The following is an 8,341-nucleotide window of genomic DNA, read 5'->3' as shown; positions in this document are numbered from 1 at the left end:
AGTGAACACTGACCATCTGTGGAAAGTGAATGATAAGGACACAGATGAATTCAATAGTTATTAATTTGTTTTATGTCAGCTTGATCCGTTTAAATTTTTTCATATAAATTTTTAATTACTTTGAGGATTTCTGCAAGAACTAGGATAAGAGAAGATATATTTCAGTTAATGAATGGGGGCCATCTTTTGCTCCTGTTTATGCGTACCATATGTTTTACATAGGCTGACCCCGTAACAAACTTGAAATCTGTGTTTGATCTAGGGGATCTTTTTGTATATGGTTAGAACATGCCTATAGAAAGCTATCCAATCAGACTGGTGCATCAATATGTTGGTATAATATACTGAGATAACATGGTATTAATCTTGCTAGAACTTACATATGGTTTCTTTAGCACCCAATGGCTCTGTCAAGTTCTTTATGTAAAATTTAGCCTGCTATTTGTATTGCAGTCTAAGCCACCAGAGAGAAAAGGCCACATACCTAAGCTACTACATGCTGTTGAGCATTGACTTAAATATTGATGTAGTTGGAGGTTGATGTTTTTTTTATTGTGTAATTTTTTTCATGTTAGTGTTTAAATTTAACAATGTAGGAGGAGATGAATATTTTGTCATCTCAGTACTGTATGAATGTGAAGCATGAAGCTGAATAGGAGCATCAAGAAAGTGAAATCTGCTTGATAGGCAACAGAATAGTGACTGGAACTGAAGAGTAAGTATGATTTACTTTGGAAAATTAAGTGGACATAAAGAATGTAATGAGTTCTTACAGTAAAATGTCTTAGTTTTGAAATCATGTTTAATGTGTGTCCTGAAAATATACTCCTTCACCCATAATTGGGCATTCCTGGGCTTGGGCTGGGCAAAAATCTGCTGTTTTCTGGTGGTGTGGGGAGCAGAAGCTTGGCAGATGGAGAGAGGCGGTTGTGGTTGGGCACCCACCCTGAGGGAACAGTTAGCAAGCAGCAGGAAAACCAAGCTGTGTTGTGCTGAGACGATGTGCAAAGAGGGAAGGTGGTCAGAGTGTGTAGAATTTGGACAATGAGAATCAGACTTGAGACTTGGTTTAGAGGGGGTTAAATATGGAGTCCTCCATAAACATTTAAAAGAGAAATTGTTGAAATATTTCTGTAAAACATGTGAAGCTGGCTTGTGTTGTCACTTCATGAATTCAATGCTGAATTTTCCTGTTAGGGGACACCTAGTCTGAATATAATACTTTCTAATTTTTAGTTCTACCCATTTGATTATTGCTTTTTTGTTTTTCTTTAACATGTAGTCTGAATTGGTGACGCTGGTAAGGGAAAGCTAAGGAGACAAAAAGTGAGATTGCTTTGGCACATATAAGGTGACCCAGAGGGTCAAAGCTTTGGAGGCATCAGGGGATCTGCTCTGCTGCCACTGAAGTGTAACTGTGGGTCAGGAGAGGTGATTTCACTTGTTGTAGAAATATATAAATAACTGGTGCATTTATTTGAATTTTTGAACAGTACTCTGACTGTCTGAATATCTCTTAGAACTATAACAGAGTCCATTCGTTTGTAGTCCCTTATTGCAAGTACGCTTTGGAAAGTTAATAGAGAGCAAGGAAAACAGCAGCTCCCAGACAAAGATTGGAAGAAACAAAGGGCATCATTTAAAGTCAAACATTAATGCTAATAGTATTTGAAATATGCATTAGATGAATTTACATATTTACATAATGTGCAAAATGAAAGGTGTTTTTTTTTCTGTAATTTATCCTCTTGGATCTATGTTTTTGGTTAATTTTCCTTTTAGCTGTCACAGTAATAGGTACCTACTTTCCCAGTGGGGCTTCTAAAGACTGCTCAGTCTGGGGGTGTCCCGGTTGACTCCAGAAGGCATTTCTGTTCACTTATGCTGATTCAGATTTCCAAGTATAGGATACTTGGTCTTCCATTATAAAATTTATTCATGGAATCAATCTCTCTATGAAATATGTGTATTTTTATCCCCCAGTATTTGTGCTAAGAAGCATATCGCAACCTATAATGAGCATAGTTGATTAAGAGAATCATTTAATCTTAGTGAGCCAAACTTTCTCCACAAAACAGAGGGGGACTACCAGCAGGTATGTGTTTCTGTGATATGTGCATGACCTGTTTTTACCTTGAAAATACCCACTTACAAGAATCCTACATCTTATTCACCGTTGATTTTGTTCTATTGTGCAGTGTCATTTTTTTCCTTCTTCATGCTAACACCTTTCCCCCTTCTTCCTCTTTTCCTTTGTTCTACACTTTTTTTTTACTTGATATAGATTTCCCTCCTCTCTGACATTTTTACCATTTTAAAGCATAAAATAGGGCCTCTCCTTTGCTTCTGCAGATGTGACCCCCATCCCCTGCTGTACCAAATTGACACTTCTGCAAGCAGTGGCTCCAGCCAGTCACTCAAAGGCTGCTGCTTTCAGAAGTGTTGATTTAGTGCAGCAGGGGATGATGTGCCAGCTGTAAAACGCAGGCAAAAGTAATAACAATAAAACAACCCTACCGAAAGTCTTGTAATGAGTGGGAAAGATAAAGTTTGTGGGACTGAGGAGAAGAGATGGGAATGGGAGGAAGGGGAGAGTGGTCTGTGCAAGCAGTGGGGTGCTGGCTACCAGCGAGATGGGCAGGAGCATCCCCTGAGCAGGTGCTTCTCCTCCTCCAACTGTGCTGTGTGCTGGCAGCCTCAGGATTGCTGGGGTAGAGTGGCACCTCTGGGGCACTTTGGGGGTTTTGTGTTCTCCCAGACTGGGGACTTATTCTGGGTTAAAAAGTGTGATTTAGGGACCAAGGGGCACCTGTGTTTTAGAGGCACTTAATCTTTCCAAATGGTACTGCTGGACAGCAAAAGACTTGGCAATTTCATTCTTACAGATATATCCTGTATGGTTCATGCATGTGCAGGCTGAATTTCTTAAAAAATACACAAATTGCCCATCGGTATTTAAGGCACATAAATGGAGAGCTCCTTCCAAAACAGCTCTCAGTAACACTGCTAGAGGAAATCATTTACAACCTATTGGCAGACAAGTATCTAATGACAAGTTGTATTTGTGCTTCAGAACTAATAAAATTCCTTAAAGCTCTAGATGGGTGAGCATTTTCTATTACAGTCTCCAGGTGCTCAGAGTAAAGTCTGTTCATCCCTTTTGATTTGTTCTTGCTTGGTTCCCTAGGTATTTTCATAGGGTAAGTAAAACCCTGGCTTTCTGCTTGCTTCTGGTTTTGTGGCAGCTCGCAGTAATGCCTGCTCAGGAATCATGTCTGTACAGGTGCCAGTGTGGTTACTGCCCGGCATCACTGCAGCACATCTTCAGGGCACAAGGCACCCTCCCCCAGCACTGAACGAATGAAATGCAGTAAATGAAATACACTGTGTGCTAAATATTAATGCTGATAGTGACTGAAATGTGTGATAGGATGATTTCAGGAAGAATGTGTAGAACACAATTCACAGACTCTTTCCCAAAGTACTTTCGCCATCTTTTTTTATGATGTAGAAGTCAATATAACAGACTGTAATATTCATTAATGCTGTTCGCAGAGTCAGGTTGGTTAGATTAAATAGGAATCACTGCAGAAAGGTGTGCAATTCTGACCAGCTCTGAACTAACTTAGCCTGTCCTTCTCAGTATCAGGTTTGAAAGGTGCTAATAAAGGTGCAAAAGACATTATTTGCTTGTTTAAGTTTGATTACACACAGCACCTGCCAGTGCTGTGTTGAGGATAGGGAAATCTTCCAAAGATTCTTGGAAAATTCTTTTTGTACAGGCATGTTTGAGACCACAGGCTTGGACTGTCTTTGGATTAATGGGGGAAAAAAAAGCACACTTAAAATTAAGCACAATTAAAATTAAGAAAATTAAAAAAATTAATTTTCTTAAAATTAAGAACAGGATTGAGGTCATATTTGTCAAGTCTTGGGGAAAAAAAAAATGTTGTCTGAAAAGCACCTGCTTTTCAGCATTTAAAGAAATACTTTGTAATAGTCTTTCACAACATTCACCTTTGTAATCTTGTTATCCATCATATTAATTGAAGGAGCTCCTTTCTGATAACCTTTGACTGTTCACAACAGGTTAGCAAATCATCAAAGGCTGAAGCAATGTAGAAAGAGAAAAGACAGGATGGATCATTCAGTCAGTTTTTCTGCCAACATAGGATTATTTCATAGAAAACATTTTTTAGTCTTATGTCAACTTCAGTTTTTAAAATCCCGAGTGAAGGCTTCCATATTTCTCCTTGGGAGACAATTTCACAAGGTAATACATCTCACTGTCAGGAAGATTTTCCTGATACTCTATTGAGATTAAGCTTTTTCTTTCCACTATTTCTAGTTATATCCCTTTCCCTTGATGGCTTTACACACTTCAAATATTTATAAATTATTGTATTTTTCCCTTAAGAAGTTGTTCTTGAAACTTTCTTCAGCTATCAATATCCTTTTGGTTTTGAAAAACCTACCTAAGACCTTCTAGGCTGAGAATGACATTTACTATCAGTAAAAGCATGCCACAGCATTTTCTTCAGGTCCTTTTTTCTCAGGGTTCAACATACACATGAGATTCTAGCTAAGAGAAATCTAATAGGTAGAATATTTTTATCAGTTCTTTGAGAATTGTTCCTTTGCTTTACTTCTGCTTCTTGATGCACAGCTCTTCTGGTTATGGTGGTTGAGGATCCCCTGCTGCTATTCAGTTCTTCTCACATCTTGGTGTCCTCCTGCATAGAAAGCTTGCATCCCTATTAGTATCTGTACTTCTGGAACTTCCCAAAATTTGCTTCATTCTTGTAAATGTAACTGCTGTGGTCAGGGCTCAGGATATTTCCAGGGAAAACAGAAGCAAGAGGAAGAGGGTAATGCTTTACTGTAGACTAAGGTGGCTTCTCTGCATCTCCCCTCTTCTGCAGAAGGGAAAATCATCTGCTCTGTGCTGAATTGAAATGCATTCCACGTATTTGGAGGTGTAGCTGTTGTTGATGCTACAATTTCTAACTTCCTTTTTCAAGGAAATGCCGTCAGCCTTCTCTAATAATTTTTGAAGACAGTGGTCATTTTCACAGCTGCTTCTGGTGGTGGCAAAAGTCTCAAAGATACCAGTACCTTTCACAGTCCTGTGCAGTCTGTGAAGTAGCTGGGCTTGTCTGGAGTCTGGGCTGGTGGCAGTGTGTCCAGGCATATTGCAGCTCAGAGCCATTGGGCTGAGGGCAGCAAGGGGAAGGTGGACATGGAGGAGAACATAGACACTTGTGGGTGTCACAGGGCAGGAAGCACTGTTGCTGCTTGAGGAACTTGAACCTTTCCTCAGGATTTTTTAGCCCCTTGAACACCTGACACTGGTCCAATAGTTCTTTACCCAAAATCAATAGTTAAACTCTCATTGATTTCTGCTCACACAATACGCTTATTATTTCAGTTGTATTTCTGAAGTTGATCTAACTCTGTGTCTTGCAGAGGGCTAGTTGCAACAGCAAATCATACCTTACACAGCTCTGAGCATGGGGTTTCCTGAGAAGTGTGTGGCATGGTAACAACACTGCGGGTGTCACCAAAGCCTTGGTAGGTGCTGCTGGGCTCCTGCTTCTCCATTCATATCACAGTGAAAGCCTGTGCCTAGTGTGTTTATTGCCATATCTGCATCTCTTTGTCATTCAGATTGGCATCTTTCTTCTCTCCTCTTCCTTTTGACTATTCTGGAGTGTTTTCCCTAGATGTTTTAGCTGATACTTACCCAAGATAACTTTTAGTTTAGTCCTTCTTGAATACCTAATTTCTGGAGTGTATGTTTCTAATTTCTGTGTATGTTTCTACTTTACTTATGCTTGTACTATTTTCCAGTTTTACATCTTCCATGACTCTTGACTATGAGATTTACTGCTTAGTACAGACAATTCAGTGCCTTTATTTCTATATTTAATTTTTAAAAAATTACTTTCAAGTGTATTTCTAAAACTGGTATAATGAACAGTGTTTACAACAAGTTCTCTTAGCTTCTTTTCATTGAGAAACAGAATAAAAAGAGTAATGATGTTGCATGTCTGCTGACTACTCTACTTGACTGATTCACAGGGTATTTGCTCTTAACATGTTGCAAGAGTTTAAAAAAAATAAAAATGTCAAACTTTTTTTTGGCACCCAGCTACAGTAGATGCTGAGAGAAGAAACATATGGCCTCACACTAACAGTGTTAAAGCACTGCTAAAGTATTGCATGCATGACATTGACAAATTTCCTCCAGGCTTTTTGTTTTCTGTGCTATTAAGCATTCAAAGTCCAGTATTTCATTACCACTGATGATACGGAGAGCCTTATTGACATTCTATCCATCTGTTCATAACATGCATTATTAAATGTGAAGCAACTAGTAGGTAGGAGTGCACTTGCCAGCTGTACAATGAATTCTCACCAGTTTAGTGCCCTCTATAAATTTTCTAGTATACTACCAGTTTTTCAACATAATTTACAACGGGATTTTTTTTAATTGGTACAGTGCATTGTACACAGAAAAGTTGCTTCAAAACAATTCTTCATTTCATAATCCTTAGTGTGTAAGCTTCAACTATATTTTCAAAAATCCAGGAGTCCTTAACGTACATGGAATATCTCTGATTTCAACTCTCACTGGCTGCATTATATTTCCCTAGGAGCAAATATACTGCATTACCTAAGAACAGGACAATGGGACCTCAACGAGTCACCCTATTCATGTATTTTTGGAACCCAGAGGAATTGGTTTGACTATTTACAGATTATAACAGTTGGTAGTTGAATGTTTTATTTTCATTCCCAGTTGGTACAATATGTTCACAGCTGATGTTAATGGCTTGCCCATTTGATATCACATATGGTCCACTATTTGGGTCTCCTAAAGCTTTCTTTTGTGGTCAGGCTATCTTAAAACTATCATATATTTAGGTTTGTTCTGTCTGCTGGGAAAATGACCATGGAACTCTGAACCTTATCAGCTGTGGAGAAGATCAGTTATTCTGTTGATAAAGGTACAAAATATTTGGGTCAAAATGACCAAGAAAGAATATTTTTCTATAAAATTTAATACAAACAAATCTACTAGATTGTGTGACATTTGAATAGAAATACTCTTATTTTTTCCTCTCATCTTTGAAGATGTGTTTGAGTATCTTTCAAGTGTTACAATATTGTTAAATGTCATCAAGATATTTTTCAGTGGGTGTTTGTTTTCATTGCAAAACAACTTGTGCAGAATTTGTATTATTCAAATCATTATTTATATCTTTATTTTGATATTAGATTTCTGGTAACATTTTACAAAAGGAGAAGACCTGAAAAACCAAAGTTACTTTTGTTTTGGCTTCTAGAATATGAGCACAGGAGAAATGAACAGAAACAATATGCAAGCAAAAATTAAAATTACAAGCTTGTCTGTAGTTCCTATCCTGTGATGCACAAGTGTTTATACTGAGTCTAAAATATAACTGATAAAGCCACAGTCTCATGAAAAGATTATTTCCAAAACTATTACATTGCCCTCTGAGAGCAGAAATTCTCATTTATTCATAGGAGTAGATCATAATAGCTCTAATTCCCTGAGAAGTGGGCATTGTATGATAATTGAGCAGGCTAGTACATTAATTGTCCTCCACTTTACCTCTAGACGTTTAACTCCTTATCTAGTCAACCAGTAAACAATAACGCTTGCTTATTTGTGCCTCATAGTTCAAATGGTTTTTTGACGGGGTAATTTATGTGAAATAAAGCAGAATAAGTGTATTCTTGTGGAAGTGACATTGAAGTTGTTAGATTAACATATTAAATGCCGTTGGGTTTTTATGGCTGTAGTCTTTCAATCGTATGGTTTTCACTGTAACAACAGATGATCTCACGTGCAGGACAGATTTAGTAGTTCTTACTGTATGGCTACTGTTTTTTATGGTCTCTGTTACCCCTCACTGCTGCTGGTTAAAAGAGCACCTATGTGAATGTTGGATATAGCTTGCGTGCCTATGATGGGCTGCCTGCCCTTGCTAGGCTGAAAGAGGCAACTGGTGGGAGGGGGTGAGCTGCTGGCTTGTTTAGCTCAAGGTGATAAGGTGAACTGCTTTGATCGTTTGTAGTTGGCACCTGGAAGGAGGTGGAAATGGAACTCAAGTAGGAGGCTTTTTCAAGTGAATAACATCAGAGCTGATCCTGGGGCACTATGGAGGAAAAAAAACCCACCAACAATAAAGCTAATAGATAAGAAGTAAAATAAATAAATATATAAATAGAAAAGAAGTAAAATTCTGCCCTCTATTATGAGCAATTTCAATGAAATAGAAAATGACAGTAACAATTCAGCATGCTAATAGGT

At 38.1% G+C, this 8,341-nt stretch overlaps 1 long non-coding RNA gene across 1 annotated transcript in view; it reads left to right on the top strand.

The window, feature by feature from the left end:
* Positions 1 to 629: 629 nt before the first annotated feature.
* The window catches only part of LOC124418139, a 55,169-nt gene continuing 47,457 nt past the window's right edge, over positions 630 to 8,341 (top strand). The window contains exon 1 of the long non-coding RNA XR_006939993.1: positions 630 to 715. This is a non-coding gene — a long non-coding RNA (uncharacterized LOC124418139). The remainder of the gene's footprint in view (positions 716 to 8,341) is intronic.

This window comes from Gallus gallus, chromosome 8 (genome assembly GCF_016699485.2).
Source record: "Gallus gallus isolate bGalGal1 chromosome 8, bGalGal1.mat.broiler.GRCg7b, whole genome shotgun sequence".
Lineage (NCBI taxonomy): Eukaryota > Metazoa > Chordata > Aves > Galliformes > Phasianidae > Gallus > Gallus gallus.
Note: the sequence above shows the minus strand (reverse complement) of the source record. Positions and strands in the feature narration are given on the sequence as shown.